Source organism: Chiloscyllium punctatum, chromosome 7 (assembly GCF_047496795.1).
Source record: "Chiloscyllium punctatum isolate Juve2018m chromosome 7, sChiPun1.3, whole genome shotgun sequence".
Taxonomy (NCBI): Eukaryota; Metazoa; Chordata; class Chondrichthyes; order Orectolobiformes; family Hemiscylliidae; genus Chiloscyllium; species Chiloscyllium punctatum.
The window spans coordinates 35547222-35563717 of NC_092745.1; the positions used below are offsets into that span (position 1 = coordinate 35547222).

Consider the following 16496-nt stretch of genomic DNA (forward strand, 5'->3'; position numbering starts at 1 on the left):
CAAGGGTCCTAGCCCCAATCCCTGTCTTACACCACTGGTCACAGTCTTCCAATCACAAAGACAACCCTCCACCATCACTCTTTGCCTCATATTTGGATCCAATTTGCCAAAATGCCTTGGATCCCATGGGCTCTTACCATAACTCCAGGAAAGGCAAGAGAGGTAGGCAAGTACTGCAGGAGTCTTCTGTGGCTATCCCCAGTTCAAACCAGTATGCTGTTTTGGAAAATGTTGGGGATGATGGAAACTCAGGGGTACTTAGCATGAGCAGCCAAGTTTCTGGTATTGACACTGGCTCTAATGTAATGAGAGGTACGTCGGGTCCAAACGATCGACTGTGTTAGGGGACTCTATAGCCTGAGGTACAGACAGACATTTCTGTGGCCAGCAGTGAAAAATCAGAATGGTGTGTTGCTTCTCTGGTGCCAGGATCAAGGATGTCATAGAGAGGATGCAGAATGTTCTCAAGGTGGAAAGGGACCAGCAGGATGTCATTGTACACTTTGGAACCAATGACACAGGAAGGGAAAAGGTTGAGATTCTGAAGGGAGATTGCAGAGAGTTAGGCAGGAATTTAAAAAGGAGGTCCTCGAGAGTAGTAATATCTGAATTACTCCTGGTGCCATGAGCTAGTGAGGGCAGGAATAGGAGGATAGAGCAGATGAAGGCATGGCTGAGGAGCTGGTGTTCAGGAGAAGGATTCATATTTTTGGATCTTTGGAAGCTGTTTTGACCTGTACAAGAAGGATGGATTGCACCTAAATTGGAAGGGGACTAATATACTGGCAGGAAAATTTGCGAGAGCTGCTCAGGAGGATTTAAACTAGTAAGATGGGCTGGTGGGACCGAGGGAGATAGTGAGGAAAGATTTCAATCTGAGATTGGTACAGTTGAGAACAAAGGCAAGTCAAACAGTCAGGGCAGGCAGGGACAAAGCAGAGAACAAGGTAGGACTGATGAATTAAACTGCATTTATTTCAGTGCAAGAGGCCTAACAGGGAAGGAAGATGAACTTAGGGCATGGTTAGGAACATGGGACTGTAATATCATAGCAATTACAGAAACATGGCCGATGGAGAGGACTGGCCATTTAATGTTCCAGGATACAAATGCTACAGGAAGGACAGAAAGGGAGGCACAAGAGGAGGGAGAATGGCATTTTTGATAATGGATAGCATTACAGCTATACTTAGGGAGGATATTCCCGGAAGTACATACAGGGAAGTTATTTGGATGGAACTGAGAAAAAAGAAGGAGATGATCACCTTGTTAGGATTATATTATAGCGCCCCCCCCCCCACCCCCCCCCCCCCCCCCCCCCAGTAGTCAGTGGGAAATTGAGAAACAAGTTTGTAAGGAGATTTCAGTTATCAGTAAGAATAACGGGGTGGTTATAGTAGGGGATTTTAACTTTCCAATCATAGACTGGGACTGTCATAGTGTTAAGGGTTTAGATGGAGAGGAATTTGTTAAGTGTGTACAAGACAATTTTCTGATTCAGTATGTGAATGTACCTATTAGAGAAGGTGCAAAACTCGACCTACTCTTGGGAAATAAGGCAGGGCAGGTGACTGAGATGTCAGTGGAGGAACGCTTTTGGTCAGCGACCATAATTCTCTTCATTTTAAAATCGTGATGGAAAAGATAGACCAGATCCAGAAGTTGAAGTTCGAAATTGGAGGAAGGCTAATTTTGCCAGTATCAGGCATGGTGGCACAGTGGTTAGCACTGCTGCCTCACAGTGCCAGAGACCCGAGTTCAAATCCCACCTCAGGCAACTGACTGTGTGGAGTTTGCACATTCTCCCTGTGTCTGTGTGGGTTTCCTCCAGGCGCTCCGGTTTCCTTCCACAGTCCAAAAATGTGCAGGTTAGGTCAATTGGCCATGCTAAATTGCCCACGGTGTTAGGTGAAGGGGTAAACGTAAGGGAATGGGTCTGGGTGGGTTGCTCTTCGGAGGGTCAGTATGTACTTGTTGGGCTGAAGGGCATGTTTCCACACTAAGTAATCTAATCTAAAACTCTGAAAAGCCGATTGGGGCAGTTGCTTGCAGGTAAAGGGACAGCTGGAAAATGGGAAGCCTTCAGAAATGAGATAACTTGAGTCCAGAGAAAGTATATTTTAGTTAGGGTGAAAGGAAAGGCTGGTAGGTGTAGGGAATATTGGATGACAAGAGAAGTTGAGGGTTTGGTTAAGAAAAAGAATGGAGCATATGTCAGGTATAGACAGGGTGGATCGAGTGAATCCTTAGAGGTATACAAAGGCAGTAGGAGTATACTTAAGAGGGAAATCAGGAGGGCAACAAGGGGACATGAGATAGTTTTGGCAAATAGGGTTAAGGAGAATCCAGAGGGGTTTTACAAATACATTAGGGACAAGGGGGTAACTAAGGAGAGAATAGGGCCCCTCAAAGATCAGTAAGGCGACCTCTGTGTGCAGCTGCAGGAGATGGAGCAGATACTAAACGAGCTTTTTGCTTCAGTTTAACTGTGGAGAAGGATATTGAAGATATAGAATGTAGGGAAATCGATGGTGACATCTTGAAAAATGTTCATATTACAGATGAGGAAGTGCTAGATGTCTTGAAATGCATAATAGTGGATAAATCCCCAGGACCTAATTAGGTGTATCCTAGGACTCTGTGGGAAGCTCGGGAAGTGATTGCTGGGCCTCTTACTGTGATACTTGTATCCTCAATAGTCACAGATGATGTGCCAGAAGACTGGAGGTTCACTAATTGGTGCCACTATTTAAGAAAGGTGGCAAGGGAACTGTAGACCAGTGAGCCAGACATCGGTGGTGAGGAAGTTGTTGGAAGGAATCCTGACGGACAGATTGTCCATATATTTGGAAAGGCAAAGACTGATTAGGGATAGTCAGCATGGTTTTGTGCATGGGAAATCATGTCTCACAAACTTGATTGAGTTTTTTGAAGAAGTAACAGAAAGAATTGATGAGGGCAGAGCATTAGACAGGATGTGTATGGACTTCAGGAAGGCATTCGAAAAGGTTCCCCATGGGAGACAGGTTAGCAAGGTTAGATCTCACGGAATATAGGAGAACTAGCCATTTGGACACAGAACTGGCTCAAAGGTAGAAGACAGAGGGTGGTGGTGGAGGGATGTTTTTCAGACTGGAGGCCTGTGACCAGTGGAGTGTCATAAGGATTGGTGCTGGGCCAACTACTTTTTGCCATTTACATAAATGATTGGATATGAACATAGGCGGTCGAGTTAGTAAGTTTGCAAATGACACCAAAATTGGAGGTGTAGTGGACAGCGAAGAAGGTTATCTCAGATTACAACAGGATCTTGATCCGATGGGCCATTGGGCTGATGAATGGCAGATGGAGTTTAATTTAGATAAATGCAAGGTGCTGCATTTGGGAAAGCAAATCTTAGCAGGACTTATACACTTAATGGTAAGGTCTTCGGGAGTGTTGCTGAACAAAGAGACCTTGGAGTGCAGGTTCATAGCTCCTTGAAAGTAGAGTCGTAGGTATATAGGATAATGAAGAAGACATTCGGTATGCTTTCCTTTAATGGTCAGAGTATTGAGTATAGGAGTTGGGAGGTCACCCAGGCCACTTTTGGAGTATTGCGTTCAATTCTGGTCTCCTTCCTATCAGAAAGATGTTGTGAAACTTGAAAGGGTTCAGAAAACATTCACAAGGATGTTACCAGGGTTGAAGGATTTAAGCTATAGGGAGAGGTTAAATATTATCGGAGGCTGAGGAGTGACCTTACATAGGCTTATAAAATGAGGGGCATGGATAGGCAAAGAGACCAAGTCTTTTCCCTGGGGTGGTGGAGTCCAGTGCTAGAGGGCATAGGTTTAGGGTAAGAGAGGAAAGATATAAAAGAGACTTGAGGAGCAACTTTTTCACACACAGGGTGGTGCGAGTGCAGAATGGGCTGCCAGAGGAAGTGGTGGAGGCTGGTACAATTGCAACATTTAAAAGGCATCAGGATGGGTATATGAATAGGAAGGGTTTGGAGGGATCTGGGCCAGGAGTTGGCAGGTGGGACTACATTGGGTTGGGATGTCTGATCAGCATGGACAAGTTGGACCAAAGGGTCTGTTTCTGTTTCCATGCTGTACATCTCTTTGACTCTGTGACTAGGAGGAGGCTGTTCAGCCCGTCATGTCAGTGCTAGCTGTTTACTAACCTCACTCACAATGAACATCTCCGTTGAATGTTTATTGATGGGAAGTAATTGAATCTGGTTTTAGAGACAGAATGTCTGACAAATATGAATAGATCAGAGTAAGTCAGCATGGATTTAAAAAGGGTCAGACATCTTTAACTAACCTGGTTACATGCTTTAACGAGGTCACTGATGTGTTCGATAAGGGAATGTGTTGTTTATATGGACGTCCAGATGACATTCAAGGAAGTTCCACACAAGTGTTATAATGTTATAGTTGGAACAAAGAGATGACAGATAAACATATTCTGGATCTTTCTGCACAAATGAATTCTCAAATAAATCTCAGACATGTTGGTGAACTTGGAGTTTTATCAGAGGAAGGAGCTGAAGGAAATCAGTTGTTGGAGGGAAATGGTTCTGGGAAAATTAAAATGTGTTAAATCAGCAGGGCCAAATAATCTATTTTCAGGAAGTGGTTGGGAAATATTAGAAACGTTGATGGTTATCTGTTTGTCGACTGTGGAATAGGTCCTACAGAGTGGAGGGAGCTAATTTAACATGTCTGTTGAAAGAGAGAGAGAGAGAGAGAGAGAGAGAGAGAGAGAGGGAAAATAAGAAACTTTAGACCAATTAGCCGGAAATCAGCAGTGGAGACAATGCCCAAGTTCATGATAAAATATTTTATAGCTTAGCACTTTGAAAACAGTGACAGAACTGGACAGAGTAAGCATGGATTGTCGAAAGGGAAATCGACTGGAATTGTTTGAGGACGTAGTGAGTGGATTTGATAAGACAGGGGCCCGTGGATATGGTTGATTTGGACTTTGTAAGGGGAGTAGATCGGCCGTTCTGTGGTCAAAAACGAGACTCACGAATAGCATGATGCCTCCCAGTTGTACGGCTCAGGGATGTCTCAGATCGGCTGCAGGACATTCTGAAGGGGTGGGTGAACACCTGCGATGGTTCACATAGGCACCAATAATATCGGTAATAAATGGAATGAGGTCCTACAAGCAGAATTTAGGGAGTTAGGAACCATATTAAAATGTAGGATCTCAGAGGTAGTAATCTCAAGATTGCTACCAGTGCCATGTGCTCGTCAGAGTCGAAATGAAAGTATAGGCAGGATGAATGCGTGGCTTGAGAGATGGTGCAGGAGGGAGGGGTTCAGATTTTTGGGACATTGAGACTGGTTCCTGAAGAGGTGGGACAATTACAAATCGAGCGGTCTACACCTGGGCAGGACTGGAACCAATGTCCTGTGGGATATGTTTGATAACGCTCTTAGGGAGGGTTCAAAATAGTGTAGCAGTGGGATGGGAACCAACTGAGGAGGTTAGTGGACAATAAGGAGGGAGTAACTAAAGCCTGTCAGGAACTAGATATTGAAGTCAGCGTGACTAAGGTTAAGAGTAGGTAGGGAGCAGATGATGAATGCAAAGGGACAAATGGTCTGAGGTGCATTTGTTTAATGTGAGAAGAGCAATAGGTAAGGCAGAGGAATTTAGGGCTTGGATTAGTATCTGGGTGTACGATGTTATTACTATTACTGAGACTTGGTTAAGGGAAGGGCAAGTCTCAGTAATAGTAATAAGATTGGCAACTAAATATCCCAGGATATAGATGAATCAGGCGGATAAAGAGAGGGAGGTAAAAGGGATGGAGGAGTTGCATTACTGGTCAGAGAGGATATCACAGGTGTGCTGAAGGAGGGCACTCGAGCAGTGGGGCAATATGGGCAGAGCTCAGAAACAGGAAGGGTGCAGTAACAATGTTGGTGCTATCCTACAAGCCTCTGAACAGTGAACGTGGGATAGAGGTACAAATATGTCAACAGATTATGGAAAGATGTCGGAGTAACAAGATGGTGGTGATGGAAGATTTTAATTTTCCCAACATTGACTTGGATTCACTGAATGTTAGAAGTTAAGATGGAGTAGAATTTGTAAGGAGCATCCAGGAGGATTTTACAGAGTAATGTGGAAATAGTCTAACTCAGGAAGGGGCCATACTGGACCTGATGTTGGGGAATGAGCCCAGCCAGGTGGTTGAAATCTCAGTCGGGGATTATTTTGGAAACAGTGACCACAATTCCATAAGTTTTAGAATGCTCATGGACAAAGATGAGAGTGGTCCGAAAGGAAGACGGCTAAACTTGGGGAAGGCCAACTTTCGCAAAATTTGGCAGGAGCTGGGGAATGTGGATTGCGAGCAGCTGTTTAAAGGGAAATCCACATTTGATATGTGGGAGGCTTTTAAAGAGAGGTTGACGAGAGTCAGGACAGACATCTCCCTGTGAAAATAAGGGATTGAAATGGGAGGATTAGGAAATGCTGGATGACAGATGAAATTGTGAGACTAGCTAAGAGGAAAAAGGATGCATACATAAGGTCTAGGTAGCTGAAAACAGACAAAGCTTTGGAAGAATATCGTGAAAGTAGGACCAATCTGAAATGAGGAATTAAAAGGGGTCACAAAATATCATTAACAAACAGGATTAAGGAAAATCCCAAATCCTTTTATTCATATATAAGGAGCAAGAGGGTGACTAGAGAAAGGGTTGGCCCACTCAAGGACAAAGGAGGAAAGTTATGTGTGGAGTCAGAGAAAATGGATGAGATTCTTAATGAGTGCTTTACGTCGGTATTCACCAAGGAGAGGGAAATGATAGATGTTGATGTTGGGGATAGATGTTTGATTACTCTAGGTCAAGTCGGTTTAAGGAGGGAGGAAGTGTTGGGTATTTTAAAAGGCATCAAGGTGGACAAGTCCCCAGGTCGGGATGGGATCGATCCCAGCTTACTGGGGGAAGCAAGAGAGAAATAGCTGGGGCCTTAATCGATATCTTTGTAGCAACCTTGAACATGGATGAGGTCCCAGAGGACTGGAGAATTGCTAATGTTTAAGAAGGGTAGCCAGGATAATCCAGGTAACTATCAACCAGTGAGCCTGATGTCGTGGTAGGGAAGCTGCTGGAGAAGATACTGAGCGGTAAGATCTATTTACATTTGGAAGAAAGTTGACTTATCAGTTGGAGGCAGCATGAATTTGTGCAGTGAATGTCATGTCTTACCAACTTTATCGAATTTTTTGAAGAAGTGATGAAGTTGATTGATGAGGGAAGGGCTGTGGATGTCATTCACATGGATTTCAGGAATGCATTTGATAAAGTTCCCCATGGTAGCCTGATAAAGAAATTAAAGTTGCATGGGATCCAGAGCGTACTCACTAGATGGATAGAGAACAGGCTGGGCAACAGAAGGCAGACAGTAGGAGTGGAAGGGAGTTTCTCAAAATGGAGAACAGGAATCTGTGCTTGTACCACACTTGTTTTTGATATATATATATAAATGATCTGGAGGAAGGTATAGGTGGTCTGATTAACAAGTTTGCAGATGACACTAATATTGGTGGAGTAGCAGGTAGTGAAGGGGACTGTCAGAGAATACAGCAGAATATAGATAGATTGGAGAGTTGGGCAGAGAAACGAACAGATGGAGTTCAAACCAGGCAAATGCGATCTGATAAATTTTGGAAGATCCAAATCTGGAGTAAACTGTACTGTGAATGGAACGCACTGGGAAAATTGATGCCCAGAGTGACCTGGGTGTTCAGGTCCATTGTAACCTGGAGGTGGCAACACAGGTCAATAGAGTGGTCAAGAAGGCATATGGCATACTTTCCTTCACCAGACGTGGTATTCAGTACAAGAGTTGGCAGGTCATATTAGAAGTATATCGGACTTTGGCTTGGCCACATTTGGAATACTGCGTACAGTTCTGGTTGCCACATTACCAGAAAGATGTGAATGCTTTGGAGAGGGTGCAGAGGAGGTTCACCGGGATTGCCTGGTATGGAGGGCACTAGCTATGAAGAGAGGTTTAGTAGATTAGGATTATTTTCATTAGAATGTTGAACATTGAGGGGGGACCTGATTGGGGTCTACAAAATCATGAGAGGTATAGACAGGGTGGATAGCAAGAAGCTTTTTCCCAGAGTGGGGGACTCAATTACTCGGGGTCATGAGTTCAAGGTGAGAGTGGAAACATTTAAGGGAGATATGTGTGGAAAGTTCTTCACACAGAGAGTGATTGGTCCTGGAACACATTGCCAGTGGAGTGGTAGAGGCAGGCACAATAGCATCATTTAAGATATATCTAGATAGATACATGGATGGGCAGGGAGCAAAGGGAGACAGACCCTTGGAAAATTGATGACAGGTTTAGATGGAGGATATGGACCAGCGCAGGCTAGTAGGGCCGAAGGGCCAGTTCTTGTGCTGTAATTTTCATTGCTCTTTGTTCTTTGAACTGAGGAAACTCAAAGGAACAGAGTGATCTTGGGGTGCTTCTCCACTGATCCCTGGATGTGGCAAGACAGGTTAACAGAGCAGTTATGAAGGCACAGGGGACACTTGCCTTGGTCATTTCAGGTATTAGCTATAAAAGCAGGAGGAGATGTTGCAGTTAAGCAGAACATTGGTGAGGCCAAAGCTGGAGTACTGTGTGCAGTTCAGGTCACCACACTGTCGGAAGGAGGTGATTGTACTGGATGGGGTCCAGAGGGGAATCACCAGGATATTGTGTGGGATGGAACCTCTCAGTGATGAAGAGAAATTGAATCAGGTCGGGTTGTTTTCTTCAGAGCAGAGAAGGTGGAGGGGGGACCTGATCGAGGTGTATAAGGTTATGAGGGGAATGGACAGGGTGGAGAGAAAGCAGCTGATCTCCTTCGTGGGAGGGTCAATAACAAGTTGGCTCACATTCAATGTGAAAGAAAGGAGGTTTCAAGATGTTTTGAGGCAAGTGTTTTTTACCCAGAGTGTGGTGGGGATCTGGAATGCACAGCCTGGGAGGGTAGTTGAGGAGGGAAACCTCACAAACTTTGAAAAATACTTGGGTGAGCAGTTGAAATATCATAACATCCAAGCTATGGGCCTCATGTTGGAAAATGGGACTGGTGTAGGTTTAGTGTAGCTTGGCTGGTACACAGTTAATGGGCTGAAGGGCCTCTTCTGTACTGTGTGATTTTATGATTCTGTTGTGTGCAGTTTTGGTTTCCTTATCTGAGGAAGGATGTTCTGGCTGTGGGGGGAGGGCAGCGAAGGTTTACCAGACTGATTCCTGGGATGACAGCACTGAGATCTGAGGAGAAACTGGATCAGTTAGGATTATATTCACTGGAGGTTAGAAATTTGAGAGGAATCACATTGAAACCTGAAAAATCCTAACAGGACAAGACCGGAAAACACAGTAATTATGTTCCTGATGACTGGAGAGTCCAGAACCAGGAATTACAGTTTGAAGAAAAGGGAAAGGCCATTTCAGACTGAGATGAGGAGACATTTCTTTAGCCAGAGACCTAAAAACTAGTGGAATATTCTGTCACAGAAAGCAGTCGAGCCCAAAACATTAAATGTTTTCAAGAAGGCGACAGGGATTAAAGGTTGTGGACTAAAGGGATTAAAGGTTACGGGGAAAAAGTGGGAACAGGGGACGAAGTTGGATGATCAGTCACAGTCATATTGACAGGCAGAGCTGACTCGAAGGGCTGAATGGCGTGCTCCTGCTCCTCGTTCCTTTGTTTCTATGTTTGACAGACTGTTCATAAACATGGAAACCTATGGAATTATAGAGTCATAGAGTCATCGAGTCCTACAGCACAGAGACAGGCCCTTTGGACCAAACTGGACTGTACTGACCAAAATGTCCATCCACACTAACCCCATTTCCCTGCACTTGGCCCATATCCTTCAAATTACATACTATCTATGTATTTGTCCAAATGCCTTTTAAATGTTGTTAATATACCCGCCTCAAGCACTTCCACTGGCAGCTCATTCCATATGAATACCACCCTCTGTGTAAAAATGTTGCCCCTCAGGTTCCCGTTTATTCTAGCATTCAACTGATGCCCTCTAGTCCTTGATTCCCCAACCCTGGGACAAAGACTGAGTGCATTCACCCTATCCATGTCTCTCAAGATCTTATACACTTCTAAAAGATTCCCCTTTAGTCTCCAACACTCTTAAGAAAAACGTCCTAGCTTGTCCAACTGCACCCAAAATCTCAGATGTTGAAACCTGGCAACTTCCTTGTAAATTTATTCTGCACTCTTTCCAGTTTAATAATATCCTTCATATAACAAGGTAACCAAAACTGAACACAATACTCCTAATGCAGCCTCACCAACGTCATGTACAATTGAAACATAACTTCCCAACTTCTACACCCAGTACCCTGACTGATGACGGTCAGTGTGCCAAAAGCCTTCTTCACTGCCCTGTCTAACTGTGACTCAACTTTCAGAGAACTGTGCACCTTAACTCCAAGATCCCACTGTTCTACTACAGTCCTTAATGCCTTACCATTCACCATGAACCTCCTACCTTGATTTACCTTTCCAAAATGCAAGACCTCATACTTATCGACATTAAACTCAATTTATCATTTCTTTTCCCACTTCCACAGCTGATCAAAGTCCTGCTGCAATATCTGATAACATTCCTCATTGTACACAATACCGGCTATTGTAATGTCTTCGAAATCATTGATATTGATAACAAACAGTAATGGGCCCAGCATCAATCCTGAGGCACTCCACTAGACACAGGCCTCCAGTCGGACGAGTATCTTTCCACTATGTCCCTCTGCTTTCTCCCATTCTCGCCAGTTAGAGAAAAGTATTTATCTTTGGTCAGGAATTAGTTTGGAGGGAGGAGACAGAGAGGAGGGATAATGTGTGTGCTCTCCAATGACTAAAATGTGGATAGTGGTGTCCCCAGGGAACTGGGCTGGAACCTCAGCATTTCACAATATTTCTAAATGACTTGGATGAAGGAATAGACAGCCATATATCCAAGACTGTTGATCACACTGAGTGAGGCAGTTTGGAGGAGGTTACAGAGATAAGGAGAGTGGAGGACAGGGAGGGACTTGAGAACAAGGATGAGAATTTGAAAATCGAGGTGTTGCTGGATGAGGAGCCAATGTAGGCACAGTGTGCAGGGGGTTGGGGAAATGTGATTTGGTGTGAGTTTGTTTATGGGCAGCAGAATTTGGGATGAGCTGAAGGTTACAGAGGGCAGTGGCTGTGATGTGTGCAAGCACAACATTGGTATGGTCATGTTTGGAGTCCCATGGACATGGCAGAGATTTTCAGTGGCTGATCATTGTGAAGTGGAGGATATGGGACTCAGATCAGCCTCAAAGATGAGGCCAAGTTTGTAAAGAGTCTGGTTGAGCAGCAGATAGTGCTCAGGGAGAGGGATGGAGTTTATATCAGGATCTAAAGGGGATGGATTTGATCTTCCCAATGTGTTTCCTAGTGAGCCTGGCTCCTCAGTCCTGACTGCTCTTAGCTGCTGTGATTGTCACTGATTGGACACTTATTATTAGAGATTCTGACCACAGCAAAAAGCCCCAGTGTAAAAAATAACTGCAAAGACTGTTAGATCGCAAGGTTGAAACTTCACCAAGAGAGGAAGTGAAAGAAGGAGCTCGGAGCAGCTGGACGTTTGTTACTGAGATGGGAGAAAACTATGAACTGTCTGCGCTGCCTGGAATCTGACAGCACAGGAGGCTGGTTCTGGGATTTTTCTTTTCAGAAACAGCACAGTGATGGAAAAAAGGACAGTCACTCTCTCACAAACACACACGCCTGCACTCGGAGATCAGAAACAGAATCCAGCAGCAGCTCTGTCTCCAAGCTGTGAAACCTGCACAGAATTGTTCCCTCATTCAGTTTTTAACTGGCAGGATAGACCAAGCAGGGGAGGCAACACAGTGGTGTGTACAGTCGGAAGGGAGTTGCCCTGGGAGTCCTCACCATTAACTATGGAACCCATGAAGCCTCATGACAGCAGGTCAAACATGGGGAAGGAAACCTCCTGCTGATTACCACATAGCCCCTCCCTCCCCCTCCGACCTCAACTGAGCAGTCAGTCCTCCTCCATGTTGAACAACACTTGGAGGGAGCACTGAGGGTGGGAATGATGCAGGATATACTCTGAGTAAGGGACTTCAAAGTCCACCATGAAGAGCTGCTCAGAAGCATCACTATTGAGCAAGGTGGTCAAATTCCACCTGATTCAGCTGCTCGACTGGACCTGGGGCGGGTGGTGAGGGAACCAACAAGAGGGAAAAACATACTCACTATCACCCTCACCAATCTGTCTGCTGCTGATGTATCTGTCCATGACAGTATCAGTAAGAGTGACCACCGCACAGTCCGTGTAGAGACAAAGTCCCATCTTCACATTGAGAATGCCTTGCATTTTGTTGGACAAGAGACACGGAATCTCAGGAAGAACGTTTTTTTAGCAGCAATTGGTAATGACTTGGAAATTAGTGCCCATTCAGGTGAGGCAGGTGAAGACACTCAGTTATTACAATGACAGATTGGATGTGCTCTTGATGGAAATAAACCTGCAAGGCCCTGGGGGCTGAGGAGGGGAGGGGGTGGGACTGACTTGATTGTCCCATGAAATGACAGCATTTACACACTTCGTCTCACCTTTACACAAAGACTGGGAGAAACAGACAAACCAGTTCACAGAAGAGTGTTTTCTCAAGCAAAACACTCTTGAACCAACTCAGGGAACAGGCCAGACTAGATTAACGAGAATAAATCAGCAAATCAATGGCAAGGGAATAGCGAACCAACAGTAATGGAACTGAACAGTATATTCAATAGCACAAACAACGAGAGGGGGAGGGATGAAGGACAGAAGGTCAGAGAGTATGCTGTAGGGGTCTGAAGGCTCTGCTGTCAATGGTGGGATGGAGGAAGCAACAATGGGCAGGAGACCAGAGACAGAAGATGGAAGGGGGAGGGAGGGAATGTGAGTCTACAGCAGGACATTAGAGTGAGGGAGGAGGGAGGCCATGGAGGCAATTGGCTGGCAGTGAGGTCAGATTCTGGAACAACTGTAGTTGTAAGACAGGGAAGGGACCACTTCATATCAGACAAGTTGGGGTTGATGGAATGTGGCTTCAGGAAGCTGAGAGAGGACATTGAAATCATAGAGTCAGGAGGTGGGACGAGCAGGAATTGGGGTTTCTGTGGTCAAGAGGCTGAGGTAGTGCAGAGACAGACAATGTTGTTCAGATTGAAATAAGAGACCTACATGATAGGATGTGGGGTTTGCAGCTCAGGTACTGGACAGTCCAGTGGGAAGGAGGCCCATGTTTACTGTTCATTGGTCCTATGGGAAGGTGCCCCATGTTTACATCATCATAGAGTCATTGAGGTTTACAGCATGGCATCAGGCCCTTCAGCTCTACTCATCCATGTCGACCAAGTTTCCAAAACTGAAGTCGTCCCATTTTAGATTACTTACAGTGTGGAAACAGGCCCTTCGGCCCAACAAGTCCACACCGCCCCACCGAAGCACAACCCACCCATACCCCTACCCTAACACTACGGGCAATTTAGCATGGCCAATTCACCTAACCTGCACATCTTTGGACTGTGGGAGGAAACCGGAGCACCTGGAGGAAACCCACGCAGACACGGGGAGAATATGCAAACTCCACACAGTCAGTCGCCTGAGGCGGGATTTACACCCGGGTCTCTGGCACTGTGAGGCAGCAGTGCTAACCACTGTGCCACCGTGCCACCCATCTGCATGTGTTTGGCCCAATCTTCTCTAAATCCTTCTTATCCATGTTCCTGTAAAAATGTCCTTGAAATGTAGTAATTGTACTCCCCTCTACCACTTCCTGTGTCAGCTTATTACATATACACACCAACCTCTGTGTGAAAAGTTTGTCTCTCAGGCCCCTTCTAATTCTTTCCCCTCTCAACTTAAACCTGTTCCTTTTTGTACTGGACTCTCCTACCCTGGGGGAAAAAAAAACTTTGGCTATTCACCTTATCTATGGCCCTAATGATTCTATAAACCTCTCTAAGGTCACCCCTCAATCTCCTGCATTCACTGGAAAAATCTCTCGGCCTATCCCCATCCTCACCGTGTAATTCAAACTCACCAAACTTGGTAACATCCCTGTTAATCTTTCTTTTATCCAAACCAGTGTAATAACTTTCTTCCTATAGCAGAGTGAGCAGGAATGTACACAGTGTCCAAATGTGGCCTTACCAATGCCTTGTACAGCTGTAACATGATGTCCCAGTTCCTGTACTCCCTTCTTTGACCACTGAAGGTGCGCATGCCAAACACCTTCTTCACCATCTGTCGACCTGTGACACCACTTTCAAGGAACTATGCACCTGTACGCCTCAGTTTCTCTGTTCAACAACACTCCCCATGGCTCTACCATTAATTGTGTAATTCCTGCCCTGGTTGGTCTTACCAAAATGCAACTCCTTGCATTTATCGAAATTAAGCTGCATCTGGATTTATTGACCCACTGGCCCAGTTGATGAAGATGACATTGCACTCTTAGATAACCTTCTTCCCTGTCCAAGATGCCAACAATTTTAATGTCAGCCACAAACTTACTGACCACTCTTGCTATTTTCTCATCCAAATTGTTCATTTAAATGATGAACAACAGTGGATCCAGGATCGATTCATGTGGCAGACGGCTGGTCACTGGCCTCCAGTCTGAAGAACAACCCTCTCTCACCAGCCTCTGCCTCCTACCATCGGGCCCATTTTAGTTAGCTCTCCCTGGATCCTCTGTGACATAATCTTACTGAGCAGTCTACAATGGGGAACCTTGACTAAGGCCTTGCTGAAGTTCATGTCGACGATGTGTACTGATCTATCTTAATCTATCTATTTCTTCAAAAACTCAGCTGTCCACTTGTCTCCATTAGAAGGACAAGTGAATAGGAGGCCCACATTTACTGGTCTTCTTGGAGTATCCAGTCAGAAGGAGGTCCATGTTTACTGGTCTCCTTTGGAGAGTCCATTAGGAAGGAGGCCAACATTTACTGGTCTTTATCGGAGGCTCAAGCAGGAACGATGCCCATGTTTACGGGTCTCTATTGGGAGCTTCAGTGGGAAGGAGGCCCATGTCTCACCATGGGCACTCTCGTGAACTGACGTCCATGTTTACTGGACTCTGTTGGAGAGTCCAGTGCATCGTGGACACCATGGTGGGTGTGGGGTTCAGTTCCTTTCTGTTGTAACTGTGTGATGGTCCAACCCTCATCCCAGTAAAACACCCTGACTCAGAGACTGATCATGGAAGGGGAAGGAGAGGGGAAGGGATTGGAACATGTTGTGAATGGACAGGATGGGTCAGTGGGTCAGAGCCTGTCCTGTCCCTCCAGCTCACACTGATGGCCTGAGGATCTCCTCTCTCTGCTGGGCCTTCATGGAATGAGGTTTGTGTCCAAACCAGTCCCCAGTGAGAATAGGCCAACAGCACAAAACTGCCCTTCATTTAACAAGAATCTGTCCATCTTCCTGAGAGATAGCAAAAGCTGGTCAACGTGGAAATGGGCCTTAACTCCAGGAGAAGACATGCTTCTGGGGTCAAGGGTTAACATCCATTTGTGGGGCAGAGCAGAGGGAGATTTATCCTGAATTCAACTGTCACCACCTGGGACGCTGTGAGAAAGAGAGAGAAGCGAGACAGAGAGAGAGAAATAGAGGTCGAGTGGGATGCGGAGAAGGAGGGAGAGACAGAGGGAGAAATAGAGAGGGGTAGATAACATTTGGAGGCTTTCAATTGAAGTGAGAGATGGAGCGAGTGATGGAGACAGTGAGAGATGGAGAAAGATTATGAGACGGAGTGAGGAAGCGTGAGTGAGTTGGAGAGAGTGGCTAAGAGACAGAGTGAGAGAGAGAGAATATGAGAGAGATTAACAGTGGGAGAGAGAGATAGATGTAGAGAGATCAAAGTAGCAGATGTGAGACAGAAAGGGGAAAAGAGAGAAAGAGAGACAGGTCCTGAACACCACATTCTGGGAAGGATGTGATTGTACTTAAGAAGGGGCAGAGGAGATTTCCCAGGATACTGCCTGGGATGGAGGGTCAGCTATGAGGAAAGATTGGGAAGGTTGGGGCTGTTTTCATTGGAGCATTGAAGGTTGAGAGGGGACCTGATAGAGAGGTAAAAGATAATTGTTGGCAGTGATACGTTGCATAGGAAGGCACTTTATACAAGAGTAAAGGACTCAGTAACCAGGGACAGAGATTGAAGGTAACACAGACATAGACACATAGAAACTTGGAGCAGGAGTAGGCCATTCAGCCCTTTGAGTCTTGTGTGTCATTCAGTATGATCATGGATGATCCTCTCTCTCAATGCGATGTTCCTGCTTTCTCCCCATTTCCTTCATGCTGTTAAAATGCAAAACAACTATCTCTTTTCTTCTTGAATATATTCAGTTCCTTATCCTCCACAGCCGTTTGCGGTAGAGAATTCATCAG

At 45.3% G+C, this 16496-nt stretch overlaps 1 pseudogene; it reads left to right on the forward strand.

Moving 5' to 3' along the window:
* Window positions 1–16496, forward strand: part of LOC140479581 (Ig kappa chain V region Mem5-like) — a 483791-nt pseudogene that overhangs the window by 313098 nt on the left and 154197 nt on the right.